Here is a 13,764-nt window from a genome sequence, read left to right on the forward strand (position 1 = left end):
ACGTAAAAACGCCTGTTTGCATACGTGCTGCACCATTTACACAGTGGAGAGCAATAGTTGATGGGTGACATGTGGCGGTGACCTTATATTCTTTGGCAGGACACTCAGCATGTCGAGAGCCAGGGTGGGTGGGTGGTCGCTGGAGGGTGAGGGGTGATGGGGTCAGGGGTGGGGGATGCCAGGCTCTCCCAGCATGGGGCTGACAGACAGGAGGTGGATGGACGGTTGTGAATGGTGGCATCTTTCAGCTTGATGTTCAGTCTATTTCAGATCTACTGTATCTGAAACTGAACTCTGAGCTTCTGTCAAACCGAAACCAGCTAATGAAAGTTTCTAAGTAATAATGGTGCAAAATAATTTAAAGGTTGAACATTTTGAGAAACATGATTAGTCACTTTCCTGCCGAGCGTTAGATGAGTGGATTGACACCACTCACACGTCTGTATGCTAAGTATGAAGCTAGCACCAGCAGCTGGCTAATGTAGCTTAGCACAAAGACTGGAAACAAAAGGAAACAGCTAGCCTTTTTCTAAGTGTGTTCGCTAAGCATCCAAAACAGGATTATGTTTGTTTTTATTTCTCATCACTTTTACTGCTGACTTTTACCCATTAGGCCCGTTAGCTTGTTATGCTGCTGATAGCCTCAGTCTGTTAGCATGATACCGTGCATGTAGCCAACAAGGGCGTATAAAAAAAACCCTTTTGCAGGGTTCTGGTTTTAAAACAAGTTGGCAGGAAACATTAAAAAGTCAGCCAGAGACGCTGTTATCAACTCGAGAAGCTAATGTTAGCTTAATTAGCAAGCAACAGTTGCCAATGACAGTGTGACATGACAGTGCATAACAATGAACAGTGCTATATAAACCGATTTATTATTCACTGCATCAACACAGGTGCACAGATCAACTCTTCATGGCTGTGTGATCACATGACAATGATCGTATTTTTGTTTTTTGTTTTTCGGAACGAGTACCTGGATCCAGGCTAACAGCTGATCCGAACACCTGAGTGCTATCAGATGGCTTCATGAAGTATATTGTTCAAGTGTGAGACGAGGTGGAGGTTTGTCATCAGCTTTGAAAAACGAACAGGTGTGGGCTGTCGAGGCAGGTAATGTGATCTAGTGCATGTGGTTTGGTTCGGGATGCCCCTCTATAAGCAGAGACTGAGTCACTTTGTGGCACCGACGACGCGCCACCGCCACGCGTCCAGACTCAGCAAGAACACGTCCACATTTTCACCGTTCGCTTTGAAGGAATCGTTTGATTTAATGGCAAACATGATTATTGAGTTTCTTGCCAACGTTAGATGAGACGACTGCTTCTAGTCTCACGTCTGTCTACACCAGACGTACACAGCTGATCTCAGGTCAGTTTTAAGCTGTGTGGTCACTGGAGATGCAGCATAAATGGATCATTATCTGGTACTCTTTGTTTGTGTTTAGCTTTGTTTTGTGTTGTTGTCGGTGGGTTTATGTGGGTCATTTTTCACCTCCACGCCAGAAACAATTAACTGCCACAATCCAGCAAACTCGCCTGTGATTTACGTTCCCACCAGAGCGACGTCCTTGTTCTTCAAAGTGGATCTATGAGTTTCTATGAGCTGATCTTCTTCTGCTTCATTTCTTTTTTTTAAAAAGCTGAGTGTGAACTTTGGCCTTTTTTGTAAAAATGGAGGAAGTCAAAAAAGTTTTTGGTTGGACGATTAAATACGATCCAGGAAGTCCAGTCTGAGATCAGATTTGTGAATCTGAAACATTAACAGACACGAAAACGCTGCAAAGTGATGTATAATCATGTTGTCTTTGGTCGTGGCGACGGCGGGATTAACAGCAGGAATAGAAACAGCAGCAGACCGGCCGAACAAACATACAGCGTGAGGTGAGTCAAAGACCACACGTCTTCTCAGAGTCATAACTCAAGTCAAATGTGAACACACAGATGTGAGACACATATTGATTTGTTTCAGCGTGACTTACACTTCCTGAAAATATCATTATCTGTGATGTTCATCCAGAACAAACCTCCAGAAGTCCACCAGAGAAAAAAGAGGCTTCAGGGGTCAGAGGAGACTATCAGAGCCACTATCTGTAGCTGAAATGAGCTTTACAGGCTTTTAATCTGCTGATGATTTTCATTTTCGCCACATTGATTCCCAAATAGGTCTGCTGGTGTTAGCATGATCAGCTATACAATTAGCAAAAATACTTTTCACAAAAAAAAAAAACATTAAGGACCTCCAGTGTGCAGAAACACAGCAGGTAATTGTGGAAGCAGTTTCTACATTTTAATAATTACCAACACGATCTGAACAAGATTAACTCACTGCACCCCCTGCTAGAGACAGAAATCCAGTCTGAAGGGGCCTTCAGGCTCTGGTCCTGAGTCTGCCCCGAGCCCCCAAATCACTGAGTCCGGCCCTGAGCAGCTCACAGCTCTGAGAGCCAGTTTGAGGAAAAGTAGGAAGAACAGTGAGGGGAACAGAGAGAAGAACAGTGAGGGGAACACTTAGAGGAATAGTGAGAGGAACAATGAGAGGAACAGTGAGGAGAACAGTGAGAAGAACAGTGAGAGGAACAGTGAGGGGAACAGTGAGAAAAACAGTGAGGAGAACAGTGGAGCAGGAAGGTGAATTTAACTATGAAACGCTCTGAGCAGAATAATGATGATAAAACAAGATAATAATGAGATAAAGTTCCCTGACAGAAACGAGCCTGAGCGCTTCTCCTAGTTTCCATCAACAAACTTTCTCCAGCTAGAACATCAGTTTCAGGTCGGACTCTCTTACCGGGTGCTGCTGCTGAAGAACAGCAACTACTCTTCCTCACATGGCACGATGGTCTGACGGAAAAGTTCGACCCGGGTCCGCGGCTCCGCACCGAGCCCGTTAACCGAGCTGTAAGTCCGGCCCTTAAACTACACCCTGAGCGCAAAACACCGCCTGTGGAGAAGTTCTCCAGCTGACAGAAAGTGAGATGTTTCGGCTTCTGTGTCTGCTCTGACCGGGGTCAGAGATCCGCGCAGGGACGGACAGTACGAGGTTTATCCCGCCCGCGTGTCTTTCCTGCCGTTTCTCAGGCTAAAGCGTGTCGAACCCGCACGACCCGCCGCGTCCCGCACTCAGCTGTCCTACCTCTGCGCTCAGCTCCGCATGTCTGGCGTCACTCGGCTCTGCGTGTCTCCGTCCAGCGGCTCAGTCCATCCGCGAAGCTCCTGGAGCACGCGCTTCCTGTCAGCGAGCACCTGGACGTCGGGAGGCGGCATCATCACAGGCACACGCGCACACACACGCCCACGCGCACACACACAGGAAACAAACAGAAGATGAGAACAGGGAATTTATCTGTATAATGAAGCCTGAGGAAACTAAAATAACGTTAAAGGATGAAACCGTTTTTTATCGGTGAATGTTGATTGTTATAGTTTTTATTAATGTTTAACTCAACAGGTTCGCGGTCTTCAAACTAGGAGAACACACTTCACGGTTTATTCACCAGCCGTCAGGTTTGATCAGGTTCACCACTGCCTCCCAGCGGACACTGCTCAAAGTGCAGCTTCATCACCTCACCGATCTCCGTTCATTCAATAATGTTTACAGCGGACCTGCATCTAAAGATTATTTTCATGATCGATGAGTGTGTCAAGTATCATCCTAATTGATCGATTAACCATTTGGTCCAAAATAAGTCAGGAAAGTATGAAACGTGCAAAAACTTTCTCAGAGTTCCAATTTGGAAGCAAACCTGAAGCTGATTTCTGCTTATGAAATGTGGAATTAATTGATCATTTAGTCTAAAACTTCAAAAGTTTCAGGTGACGTCTTCATAGGTCTGTTTCTGTCCGACCGACAGTCCAAACCCCAATAAATTCAGGTTCTTATTGATGAAAACGAAGAAAACTAATAATCGATTATTGAAGAAAAGGTGCCATTTAACTTTCTGTCGAGGGATTGATCGATTAGTCGACCGATCGAGTTGCAGCTCTAGTTTTCTTGCACTTTCATAATCAGTGGTGTAGCACAAAAATGAGCTCTGTTCCTTTACAGTTTTTCACCTTTCAATGCATCTACGTCCACAAACAACTGAATCAACAGCAGGTGTTTAACCTGCACCTGTGCGATCATCAGGAAGACAGAACGAAGTGTTTAGAACTATTTTAAGAAAATGTGCACAAATCACATAAATCAGTCCTCTTTTCTCCACATACTGCGATTAACTGTGTGAATCTTCACTATGACGTGTTATGACATTATAGAACATTATTTATAGTAGTTTAAAGGTCTTCATTAAACCCTGAACATAAGACAAAGGTGTATCACTGTATTTCATAATAAAAGACAACTGAATAACACATCTGGAATCGTGTTTAATTTGCAGCATTAAGGTAAATTAGTTTCCGACAGGTGGTAGCCCCGAGTCTGCTGCAACATACGTGTAGTATAATAATACATTAGAAACTTAAAGTCACAATACATGTTTATACAACAGAGATCTTAAGACCTGTAAAACTGATCTCATCTTGTTCGAATAGCAGAAATAGTCCGTCAATCTGCCAATAATCGTTAACTAATAGTGTAAAATTTAAAAATTGTAGATTAAAACAAACTTTTAATTCCAAGTTTTTAAGCAAATCTAAATCAGCTTCTGCAAACACTGTAGTAATAGAGACACACTGACTCTGATAGAAGAAAAGCTGCTGCTGGAAAATTAAACCAACACACAAAAACACACAAAGAAGCGAAAACGCTGCAGCTTCCAGGAACTAAATAAACACATTTTTTGACTAAGTGACCACCATCCAGCCACTGTTAATATAAGAATATTGATTAGTGCAGCCTTAATGACCACCTGTATTACATATAGTCAAACTATGAGTATAGAGTTGTCATTTCTAAACTATGAAAATCTGATTTCACAAGTTTCAATGTTCTTAAAGTGATTAATCATCCAGTAAATTATACATTAAACTAGATTATGAGAGTATTAAGCATAAATCCATTCTGTCCTCTATTCACATGGTGAGAAACATGAACGTTAAGAATGAAATTTATTCTTGATCTTGGTAAAAGTGACAAAGACCATGCAAAGCAGTAAAGACCTCTGAAAAAAACCCAGTAAGTGGACCCTTTAACGAACACTGATAAACATGATCACATGAATTTTCAATCAGTCACAAAGAGAAAGCTGACGAGATGCCGACGTGAACCAGCTCGCTCATGTTAATGGTCTGATATTGGATTTCTAGAGTCGTAAAGAACAGAACTGCTCACTGTTTTATTTAACAACAGTGATTCAATGGTGTAAAAGTACTGAGACAAAGAATTCATGCAGAAAAATATCAGTATGGTTTGTGTCATAAAACAGCTTTGATGCACAAAACAATGACGACTGTGATGCAAATAAGTTTGTGCCCTGAATTTAAATAGTTTATTTTTGGTTTTAATCCCGTTGAGGGCCACAACGCTGGAGCCGATCCCCGTTAAAATTGTTCTAAACTGTCCAAATATTTCTAAAAAGCTTAAATTCAAATAATCTAATTTTCTAAAATTCAGATAAAACTCACCGTATGCAGCTTCACCGATGCATATCTACAATCAGCACAGAATTCAAAATCCAAGCTCACAAAACATTTTCTAAATTATTTTAAGTAGCAGCACAACTTTTAAAACCACGTTATTCAGCTACAACAAACTACACCCATCAGAAGTAAATAACTGCATCTGGAAGTAATTCCATCGTATCACAGCTGCTCACAAAGCAAACAATACTTGAGGCTGCACTAATCAATAATTCTATATTATCAATGGATCAAATGAGTAATGGGGCAAACCCAGCAGCATCTCTGCAGCTCTACAGCATTTTAGCGTCTTTCAGCTCATTGTTTGTTTTTACTTCAAACATTAGAACAAAATGATTAAAAATAATATAATTTAATATATATTTTTTTTAATTTTTTGCCATGTGTTTATGAGCTGTTAAATATCAATACCAGTATTGGTCAGGCTCTATTGATAAAGCCTCTGATCACTACCTGCTGAGCAGCAAACAGCAGACAGACACAGTCAGAGACCAGCTGGTGAACACAGTGCAGCATTTAGCAGCTAAAGAGCTGGAGGAAACCAAACGCAGAGCTAAAAGAGAGAGAATGCTGGTCTTACATGTTGTTGAGTGACCAGAAAAATGACTCCAAATGAATGCTAATGCAGCGTGACTAGGCAACTGTTTGCTAACAAGTTAGCCACATCAGCTTTACAATTTTGTGGTAACAACTTGTTTCCGCTGCCCCCAAGTGGTCAAAAAGCCAAAAGGGAAACAATTATTCCTGCTTTAATTCACAATTCAGTCTCCATCTCTAACCTCACACTTTCCCTCCAACAATATTCCAGTTTTGTCCAAATGACAACTTAATGGCCAACCAGCACCTCTCAACGTCCATTCCTCGTGCTACAGCTCACTCACCGCTGCTTTTTGTTCAGTCTTCACCTGGAAGGTTCCCCAGCAGCTCCAGCTGTGGGTTTGCTCGGTCAATCCCTTGTATCAAACAAGAAAGGATTTAAAAAAGAAAGAAAGACGTGATGTTAAGCCAGACCAGCTGGCTTAGAGAAGAGGGGGACCCAGAACTGGGCTGCGCTTGGATCTGAGCTCAGTCCGCACTGAGTGGAGGTAGTCTACACTCGGCAGACCCTGACGCTCAAACACCACCCCCTCCGTCCCATCAACACACACACACACGCACGCACACACACACACACCCTATGACCCCCTGTGTCCGAGCTGGCCGATCTGTGGAGGAGCCTGGTCACCTGTCGTTGTCACTCATAGTATATTTAGCTCTGAGGTGTCACTGATGCTGCCTGTGTGTGTGTGTGTGTGTGTGTGTGTGTGTGTGGGAGAGAAAAATGTGCTGCTGACACTCAGGACCTCCATGGGCTGTGGTGTAAGAGCCCAGGATTACTGGTCCAGAGACCGGCGGCTCTACACATTACATACAGAGAGAGAGAGATCAAACCTGCGAGCATGTCCTACATATCAGCACACCGAGCATCTGCTGGGCGGAGGATTACCCTCAGCTGCCCACTCCTGTCAGGGGGGAGGAAAGGAGACCAGCAGGCCGCTTTGACGTCCACGATCCACAAACTCATCGGGTATCGGCGCAGAAACACGGCCGACTCGCTGACAAAGCCCAACAACCCCGACTGGTTTCTAGAGCAAAGATGAGAAGAACAGGCAGAGCTGACACACATTGTTCTGATTGTTAGGGCCCGGCCGCAGGGCCAGATGGTAAACTGCTGCAGGGGGTGAGCTAACTGCTAACACGCTAGCCAGTCAGGAAAATGCTAGTGCTAGTCAAGATAATTCTGAGCCGCTTTCATTTTCTCCATTTCCTGACATTTTCAATTTATTCAATAACAGTTTTCACTTTGTCTTGAAGAGCATTTCTAGCTAGGGAGCTAGCTAACTGTCAGCGTACTACTTAGCTTGATTGCTACACACGTTCACACAGTTCAATTTAAAAGACTGATTTACACCGTTGAGTTCTGTCTCAGTTCATACTCTGACGGAGGAGCTCAAATAAAACTGCTTAAATATTTTTCCCTCACCTGCGTTCAAGGAAGACCCGCCCCCCTCTGCCTCTTAATGGCCCGTGCTCATGGGCTGGTTAGGGTCAGAAAAAAATGTCAGGGTCAGAGCCAATCAGAGGTAGAGCAGGGGCGGGTCTTCACAGAAAACAAGCTAGAAAGCTACGCTAGCGTCCAACACTTTGGACACTGTCCAGACGGCTGGCTGAAACAAAAAACGACAAATGCACAAGGAAGATGATTATTACAGGAATACATCACCCCAAATTCATCAGTAATCATAACTAGATTATTAATTAATCTCATTCATAACTACATTATTAGCATCCATTAAACAATCTAGTTCATAACTAGATAGATAATATCTAGTTATATATCGAGAAAACGGCTTGGAAAAAAAGAAACACGTCCGCTTAGGGCTTCCGTACGTCACTGCGATTCCACTTGAGTAAATGAGCTGCCGTCTGTCCATGAGCCTGGTTTAAACCACTTTAATCAGGCCAAGCCGTGCCAAGCCGTGAATAATACATGTGTTTCTACTGCAGACACACAGCACGTGTTAAGCTAGCTGCATCCGCCACTCTCGTTTGCTAGTTCCCGAGCCTGAGGTTTTCTTCTCTTAAAGAAAAGATGGAAACTCTTTATTGAACGAACTGAGAATAAAATATCGACTGCATCAGACCTGTTTCACCTCTGAGACTGAACCGAATGCAACAACGAGGCTAAAAAGGTCGATCAAGCTGCAGATTTGATGACCTCTCTGCACCTCCTCAAGCCTTTCCTTTCACATGACATTCATTGGATTCAGAGCTCAGTGTGAATAAAATAGTTGTAGAATTCAAACGTAGTATTTTACATCCTGACCGCCGCTGCAGGTCAGTGAGTTTCCGCCGGCGACAACCCGCTGAAGCAGTTGAAGCGTAAATGATAATTTCACCTGAAAATAAATGCCGTGCATGACTTTTCCTCTTCAGCACACGGAGACGGAGGCGAGGGCACATCGTTGGCGTTCGGGCCTGAAATGTGTAAAATGTTCTGGTGTGTTAAATTTACATGTTTTCATTTCTCCGCCGTTGGTTTGCATCCATCCTTCACCTCCTCCTGAAAAAGAACTGTGCCGTTCATTTGGCCTACCCCCCCCCCAACAAGCTGTTTAGACTCCTGTCTGCACCAGTTAGACCTGAGGAAGGGAGGAAATGAAAAGAGGTGGGAAGGAGGGGAAAGGCTAACAGTGATTGTTTGTTTTACTTCAGCCTGTCTTCAGGAAGCCGGCGAAACACGGCGCTGAAATTGAATTATGGCAGATTGAAGCTGTCAGGGAAATCTTTCCAGTCCTGGTTCGTTTAGAGGCTGAAACAAACCTCCACCTCCTGTCACAGTTTAAACGATCCATCACAGAAGATCCATTTTTACTTCTGCGTGTTGATAATTTGAGTACAGGCGGGAGTAATCCCCAACGTACATGACAACCCAAAAAAAAGGAGATTTTACTGGAAGTGAAAATTACAATCCAAAGTGTGAATCATCATGGATTTCCTCCCTAAATATCCCAGAGCTGAGTTATGTGTTTAAAGCACAGAAGAAGACAGAGGATGGAGGGAAAAGTGCCACCTCTGCTTCCTGAAGCTTTTAATACGACTGACTGACTGACCTGTCACTCGCCAAAACTAACTGACCGAAATATTTACCAGGTGGAAAAGACAAGTCGGGCAGTTTGTGTGTTTTAGCATCGGCGTGACGACTTTGTTAAGGTTCAGAACGATCGTGGTCATGGTTAAAAGAAACCAACGCTGACTGGAAACAGGAAACGAGCAGCGGTCTCCCGCGTTAACGATTTGTTGACCTCCTGCACGTCCAGCTCTGCGATGATGCCGCCTCACTTCCTCCTCTGCTCCCTCTGCTCTTTCGGTCAATACAGGCAATAAACTACGTCTGAAATCCAGATTTAATCCAAACTCTGGAGAAGTTTAGTCTAGTTTTAGAGGGTTAAAGGTCTTTTCGCCACACTGTGCTGTTATCAGCTGCCTCAGCCTCTCGCCAGACACCGAGCAGGGCCGATGAAGCTGAGAGTCTGAGCTGTTCTTACCAGCTGGGTAGTTTCTGCATGTTTCCTGCTCTCAAGTCCATTTTTTTGATTTCATGTTTCAGATTTTTATGAAATTCTAAACTGTAAACTGAGGGTGGAGGTCTCAATCTGTTGAGGTGGAGTTCAGTTCACACATTCATGTTCCCTCTGGATGGACTGCATTAACTTATTATCACTTCAGTTTCATGTAGCGCCATCATCAGGTCAAAATGTAAAGTTCTTTTTGAACAAACGCATGCAAAACATTCCCGTCAGGCTCAGCTGCACTTTCTTGCTGCTAGTTATCAAATGTTAGCATGCTAATTCAATAAACTAACTGTGAACTTTAGCGCGCTGATGCTAGCATTTAGTTTAAAGCACCACCGTGAGCTTGATGATGGAGGATTATCAGAAGTAGAATACAGTTCTGCATGTCGTATATTTTCAGAATTTAGTCTCCTTGTCTCAGTTAAATGACATTGTGCAGTGTGTACGTACAGTGTGTCTGCGCAGTGTGTCTAAGCAGTGTTTCTTTACAGTGTGTATGTGCAGTGTGTACGTACAGTGTGTCTGCGCAGTGTGTCTGTGTGGTTGAAGCTGACGAAGCTGTTGGAGAAACATAAACAAGCACTGACAGAAGCAGTAAGCTCAGTGTGAAGAGAGCCAGATGTGTGCAGAGGAAACAGCATCACACATTCGTCTTTGTCCACCTCTTCTTCGGCTTTTCTTCATCCGGTGGTTTGTGATGACGTGTAAACACATTGCTTCATTGTACCTGACTGCAGTGGTGGAAAGTACCTAAGTACAATTACTCAAGTACATATTTGAGGTACTTTACTTATTTTTTTCTTCTCATGTCACCTTCTGCTTCTATTCCACAACATCTCAACGTTGTACTTTTAACTTTTCTAGTTCTTTAGTTATAGCTGCATTGCAAAGATATTTAAATAGAAAACATAAGACGAGCTTATGAAACGTGATGTTTTGTTGGAAATGAAGCTCCCCTACAGTCTGTATGTATAAGCACAGTGTGGTGTGGGCTGGGGGGAAGCTGGACTGTGCAGAGATAAAGTTACTGTGAAAGCCATGAGCGTGTGTAAACTAATCCATCCTCAGCCAGCTGCCAGGCATAGCCCACAATCCACAGGCTGTCTCGAGGCATTCCCCCCTCCTGTCTGTGCGCCTCCTCCATGAAGGAAGTCGAGAGTTTCTGTCACTGGACAAAACAAATCTGAGCAATCGTTCATCGCAGTCACTGCTTTAATGTTGCTGTTCGCTCAGAGGGAACGAGTGAAGCTCAGCGGCCGTCCGGTGTCAGACTGTGACATTTAAACTGAGCCTAAACATTTACTGTAATCATGCAACAGGTGGTGGAATGTAACTGAGAACATTTACTCGAGTACTGTACTTAAGCACACATCTCAGAGGTAAATATTGTACTTTTTACTCGCTGCGTTTGTCTGACAGCTTTAGTTACTAGTTACATTACAGATTACAGTTTTTCATGCCCTTCCTGTCTGGTGAAAACCACATATCTCCAGATGTGTTGATGTTGAATGTTTGTGATGAACTGAAGGATAAAGTTTTTCTTTATGGCTTCCTCTGAATGCTTCCCTCACCACCGATTATTGATTAACCAGCTGATTGTATTTAATTTGTAATTAATTTTAATTTATTAATCATTTGGTCAAAAATGTGTCAGCATTCAATAATGAAAAAGTCTGTCTGCACACATTGAAATTATTACTTTTACTGAATTTAAATTTCTTTATGATCAGATCAGATTTTAGTTTATATTTTATGTTATTGAGTATTTATTGCGTGCTCAGGATAAATATTGATGTTGGCATTTTGCTTTTATTACATATAATTATTTTTTAGCGTTTGAATTTATGTACGTAAATACGCACATATTTTGATCATGTGACACATAAACCTTTAAATCTTGAATCAGAAGCAGCAATATTTATTTTCTTTATCAATAAGTCTATTGAATTATGACAAAAAGCCCATCATAAGTTCAAAGAGCCTGAGATAATAACTTTAAATGTCTCGTTTTGTCCGTCCAAAAGTTCATTTTTCCTTAAAAACTGTTCATTTGATTTCGTGTATTTTTTTTAGAGTAACAGCGTCTTCCAAAAATGAAAATATTGGAAGACGCTTTTCAAAATTTTAAAAAATGTAGATTAATTTTCTATTTTTTTTACTGAATCAACTCATTTTAGCTGTATTAAAACCTAAGAAGTGAAGAATGAATAGAAAGAAGAAGAAGAAAAAACAAAACAGAGCTTAAACATTTTCAGATGAAACTCAAAAGACTGATGAGCTGCGTCAGATGCCGATCATTTCACCACGCCGCTCAGTCCCTGTGGCGGTCGAGGTCATCCCTACGAGAAGGGTCAAAGGTCACAGCCTCCACCTGGACACCGGCGTCACACTCCCAGCTGACACTCGTCATAAACACTCATCATCATCATCTTCCTCTGCCACCGTTTTCTCATTCGACAGAGAAACTAGAATCGTCCTCACGGCCGATTGCTTCCACAGAGGCTGAATGCGAGTCAGCGAACGCCAACACGCCGTCACAGATCTGTTCTCTTGTCTCAGTGAAGGTCGGAGGGTAAGTGTTGTCACATGGTCGGCATAGCTCGCCTAATGACTGACAGGTGGACACGAGCGCTGAACTCTGACTCCGGTGACCAATGAGACGCTTCAGAGGCGCAAAGCGTCCAAACAGGACAAAGAACAGAAATCCACTTCAAAGGTTTGACAGTATTGAAGCAGAATTGTGAGGTACTTGTACTTACATATTTCTCTGCTACTTCACACTTCGACTTCACTACATCTCAGGCAAACATTGTTCTTTTTACTTCACTCCATTCATTTGATAACTTCAGATTAATGACACAAAATACAACCAATAAATCAATTCTGATGTATTATTATTATTGTCTTTATCATCACTGCTTAAGATCAAACTCCTCAGAGGTGAAGCTACCCAGCAGGATATAATGAAAATGAGTTCCACCTTTACCAGCTGCAACATTTAACACATTAATGCATCGATAATTATAATACAATAATATATGAACGTTATTCTGACATGTGTAGTTCTACATAATGAGTACTTTTAGTTATCGTACTTAAAGTTAAGTTTGATTCTGGTGCTTTTGTACTTTTACTTAAATATAAAAAAGCATTTCTACTCTGTGGTGTTGCAACTTTTACTTAAGCAGAAAATCTGAGCACTTCTTCCACCACAATCAATATTTGACAGTTTAAACAATAATTAACTAACAATTTTCAAAATTAACAAACAATCTTGATACAGATTCCCGAGATTTTATTTTTTTTAAACATTGTATGTTGTAAAAATCACCTTGTCAGCGCTCCCTGGTGGACAAACAACTTGTGACACTCTTTCTAAATGACCTCCGCTCAGTAACTAAACTTATGAAGCCCAAATTAGAGAAAATTATAGAAAACATAAAGAGGAGGTTTCACGTGTTTCCTCTATGTTAGTTTTACTGCAGTTTTGCAGCAGAATAAAGAGAAAGTGACTCTTTCATACTCTAATAATATTCATGCCTCTTTCTCAGAAAGGACATAAAGCTTCTACTGCTGCCCGCTGGTTAACAAACTAACTATTGTGACGTAACTGTGCAGTTTTTTATTTTCATACACTCCATCATTACCCTGTAATTGAGTCAAAACAACAGCCTGTACAGCCGTTTATTTGTCAGAGGGTCTTTCTTCCGGCGGTGTGACCATGCTGGATATTCATTAATAGGATGGCTGACAAAAGGAGCTTTGTTCCTCGGTCTTCTCTGTATTGACTACTGTAATTATTTAAACTGCATACTGTCCTACAGACGCTGAGAAAAAAGGGTTGGACATTTTCAGGCCAACCCGCAGGAGTGGGTAACAGAAATAAAGGTTTTAAAACCCTAATTTCATGCCTTTTTGTGCATTGTTGTAGCCCCCCCCCCAAAAAAAACAAAACAAAACAAAAAAAAACCCATTCAAACCCAGAGAGCTATAATAGAGCTGTGAGTGGGAGGAGCTCCTCAACTGTAACAGCTGTTTTGAATTGACTGTTTGCTGCGGGAACCTCCCTGCAC

General features: G+C 42.2%; 1 protein-coding gene across 2 annotated transcripts in view; it reads right to left on the bottom strand.

Moving 5' to 3' along the window:
• The window catches only part of LOC121622811 (myocyte-specific enhancer factor 2C-like), a 28,962-nt gene extending 22,342 nt beyond the window's left edge, over window positions 1–6,620 (bottom strand). For both annotated transcript variants that reach the window (XM_041959811.1, XM_041959810.1), the window contains exons 1-2: window positions 6,458–6,620; window positions 3,133–3,242 (exon numbers count right to left, since the gene is read on the bottom strand). The gene's annotated coding sequence lies outside the window, so the exon portion shown is untranslated. The remainder of the gene's footprint in view (window positions 1–3,132; window positions 3,243–6,457) is intronic.
• Between the last annotated feature and the right edge of the window lie 7,144 nt (window positions 6,621–13,764).

Source organism: Chelmon rostratus, chromosome 19 (assembly GCF_017976325.1).
Source record: "Chelmon rostratus isolate fCheRos1 chromosome 19, fCheRos1.pri, whole genome shotgun sequence".
In the NCBI taxonomy this organism is placed as follows: Eukaryota; Metazoa; Chordata; class Actinopteri; order Chaetodontiformes; family Chaetodontidae; genus Chelmon; species Chelmon rostratus.